We start from the raw sequence: 4,111 nt of genomic DNA on the forward strand, positions 1-4,111 counted from the left end.
ATCTTGTCAATATAACTACCACTAATCTATCTCATTACGTCACAGTGATGGGATTTACAATACACAGGGAAATCACTTCAGATGACAAAATGGTAGAAAATCACACAATACTGGGAATCATGACCTAGCCAAGTTGCCAGATATTTTTGGGGGACACAATTCAAACCATGACACATTTGCAGCTTCATTTTTTATGTCATTAGTTAATAGACATCTGTCTCCCTTGCAAGGCTCCAAAGAGAGGCCTTGGTGGTGCTCTGACTTGTCCCTGAGCCTAGCATAGGGCCCCCCCTAAGAGAAGACACTCAATAAACATTTGCTGAGTGAGTTCCAGAAGCCTGGACTCTGAGCTCTGGCTCTGCCACTGATTAACTCTGTCCACCCACCTCTTTGTGCTAAAGTTCACCCATTTGTCAGAGTAGCTGGTGCCCAAGATAAAGAAAAATGTATTTCCAGAGACACACACACACACACACACACACATACACACACACACACCCTTTAAAGAAATAATAGGATTAATTATATCTCTATGTGGCCTTCAATGTCTGTAAGTAAGAGTGGGAATAGCTTGAGGGATCATAATGAACTCTATCTCCATTGACATACTCCTTGCTTCTGCCAACTCACTGTGTACCTTAGTCTTTTTCCAAGATAAAATTAGTGGGAGCAGTGGGAGAGATTTTAGTACAAAGTTCACAAAGGGAAAGGTCCAGCTAAGAGACTTTGGAAAGGAGCTGAGGTGAGAGAACAGGTTAAGAGGGGCTCAGTAAGTGTTAAATGGTGGACGAGGAAGTGAGGAGGAAGACCGAGATTGCTGTTATTATATGAGAAACCACCAGGTGGCGCTGGGTGCTCAGCAATAACACTTGCCTCCAGGGACTTTCCGTCTGTCAACTTTTTTCTTGTGAATTGCGTCGTCAGTTTATTAAAAACAGTTTAAGCCTCTTTCTAGACGATCATTTTCCTTAATAAAAGAGTTACACACATTTTCCCATTTTATGTATTATCTTTACAGAGTGACATGCTTGAAGAAGGGTCATGAGTAATACCGAGGATGATTCAACCTCTGTCCGTTTTACTCCTGCGCCGCCCAAAGAGAAAATGACAAGAATATTTCATTTCCTCCTTCAGTGACATAATAGGATATTGAGTTATTACATTTATAACCACATTTCAGGAGAGAATCCCTAGCTCAGAACACTGAACTGTGCTGAGGGTCCTAGGACTTGATTTTCCAGGAAGCGGGTTCTCTTAGGACCTGTTCAGCCTCAGTATCATTAACAGATGTGACTGTGGGTAAGTGTCCTTGGGATTCCCTGGGTGGTGCAAAAGGTTAACGTGTTCATTTGCTAACTAAAAGGCTGGCGGTTCGAGTCCACTCAGAGTTGCCTCTAAATGAAAGGCCGTATTTTTTTTTGTGGAGCACAGTTCTCCAACAACACGTGGGGATGCCATATGTTTGAGTCGACTTGACAACAGCTGACCCCTTTGCTAAGGGTCCTTCCAGCCCCAAAGCTGTAGGATTCTGGGGTGGCAATTCCAGTTGCCATGGGAGCCCAGAGGCAGGAGAGGCCAGGCTCAGCTATCTGAGGAAAAAAAAAAAGCAGGGCCAACAAATCAGCCCTGTGAATTCCTGGGACTCAAGGGAAGGCCAAGCTGAGTACCAGCTCGTCTCCAGCAGAGGTCAGCATCGCCCAGTGGCCAGAGGCACAGCAGAAATCCGGTGGGAACCAGGTGACACCCTGGGAGGCAGCTTTGTGCTTCCAGTCTGGCAATGACTCACTGTATCCAGTGTTTACTTCCATTTCCCCAACCAGCCCCTCAATGAAACGGCTAACGCAGTGGCTGCAACAATGGGCTCAAACATACCTACTGTTGTGAAGACGGCACAGGACCAGGCAACTTTTTTTCTGTTCTACATGGGGTTGTTATGAGTTGGAATTGACTCCAGAGCACCTAACAACAATAAAACCAGCCCTGGGTCCGAGCGGTCGCATGGGTGGAGATGCTGTAGCACCAGCCTCATGCTTCTTGGCAAGGGCAGATGCTGTGGGATGCCTGTGGAGCCCTGGGACTGATGGGTAGCTCACCATCCTAGCCCTGTGGTATCCACAGGCAACTACCTCTCTGCTCACAGAAAGCAGTTGATTATACTACCAGCTGCTATCCAAGCCTGGGGCAGGCAGAGCAGATACTTTTCAGGCCTCAAGAAACTAAGATGGAAATTTTCATTAAAGAAGAACAAGAAAAAAGAATATAGTGTCAGAAAGTGTTCAAGGCCAAGGAACTCTATACCATGGCCCCGGAACCAGTCATGCTATGTTTGAATCCCATCTCCTCCAGTACTTAGAAGTCAAGGGACTTGGACAAGTTTCTTTACCTCTTTAGGCCTCAGTTTGTGCATCTGTAAAATGGGAATATTATCAATCTCATTTATAATTATTGTTGACTGTCTCTATCCCATAGGGTTATTGTGAGATTAAATGAGATAGTTATAACAGGCAACATTGACTGAACATTTACTCAGTGCCAGGTATCAACCTAAGTCTTAATGTCCAGTATCTCATAATTCTGACTACAGCCCTATTTTATTAACCCCATTTTGCAGTTGATGTAACTGAGGCTTGGGGAGGTTCAGTAAAGGAGCCAGGATTGAAACCAGGCATTTTGCCTCCAGAGTTTACTTTTTCATTCATCATGCTTCATTAGAATAGTGCTTGGTGACATGGAATAGGTGCTCAATAAATATAAGCCATTATTTTTATTCTTATTACTATTGTCGTTAGGTACCACGGAGTCAACTTTGGCTCGTGGCGACCTTATGTATAACAGAATGAAACATAGCCCTGTCCTGTGCCGTCTTATGATCTTTGGTATGTTTCAGTCCTTTGTTTTGGCTAGTGTGTCAGTCCTTCTCATTGAGGGTTTCTATGGTTTTCGATGACCTTCTACTTTACCAGCCATGATGTCCTTTTCTAGCAATTGGTCTTTCCTGATGACGTATCCAAACTAAACAAGTTTGAGTCTCTCCATTTGCACTTCTAAGGAGCATTCTGGTTGCGTTTCTTCCAAGGCTGATTTGTTCATTCCTTTGCCAGTCCCTGGTTTTATATTAGTGTTACGATACGTTACTATTATTACTGCTATTATTATGGAGTTGTTTGTGGGGTGATCTCTATGTTTATATTGCATAGTCAGAAGGCGTGTTGGTCTCCTTTTACCATTATAGCCTTGAGGCCTGGAATGACCGTTCCAGGTGAATTTTTCTTATTGGGCCAACGCCATGGTGCAGGAGAAAGTAGGCTCTTTTGGGGGAGATTCCTTTGATGTCACCCTTCAGTGAAGTGATTGTAGGTCATATTCGGGTGCTGATGCAAGGCCCTGTGTTGGGAGAGTGTATCTGGGCTGTATCAGTGTCAGGTCTCTAGAGTTAGAGTCGAGGGTTCAAATCTTCTCTGTTACTCAAAAGCCAAGTGATCCTGAGCCAGTGACATAAGTCTCTGAACTTCAGTTTACTTATCTTCAAAATGGGAACGATGATGTAAATTATCTTATGGCATTTTTTTGAAAACACATTTAAATGTGATTTTACAATACCGGATAGTAAACTTTACGTATGAGAATGTGATAACCTTTGCCTATCACTAGTAGCTATGCTTATGTGGGGCTCTAGCTTAGAGAAGAGAGAGCCACATCTCTCCCCGATTCTACCTTCTGACCAATCATCGGGGGTTGAAAGATTTGAATCTGAGTTATGTCCTTAATACAGGTCTCCTTTCTGGACAATTGTGTTCATTTCCTAATGAGTGTTCCTCCAGGGTGAGTGTCCACAAGGCTAGATCTGATCATTTTGTCCAACAGGAATATAATGTGAGCCACATATGTAGTTTAAATTTTTCTAGTAGCCACATGAAAAAAGTAAAAGGAAACAGGTAAAAATTTTTAATAACATGCTTTATTAACCCCAAAGAATCCAAACCAAACCCCTTGCTGTGGAGTGATTCTGACTCATGGCAACCCAATGGCTGTGACCTTTGGGAAACAGATTGCCAGTCCTTTCTCCTAAGAAGCCTCTGGGTGGCTTAGAACTGCCAACCTTTTGCTTAGT

Source organism: Loxodonta africana, chromosome 7 (assembly GCF_030014295.1).
Source record: "Loxodonta africana isolate mLoxAfr1 chromosome 7, mLoxAfr1.hap2, whole genome shotgun sequence".
Lineage (NCBI taxonomy): Eukaryota > Metazoa > Chordata > Mammalia > Proboscidea > Elephantidae > Loxodonta > Loxodonta africana.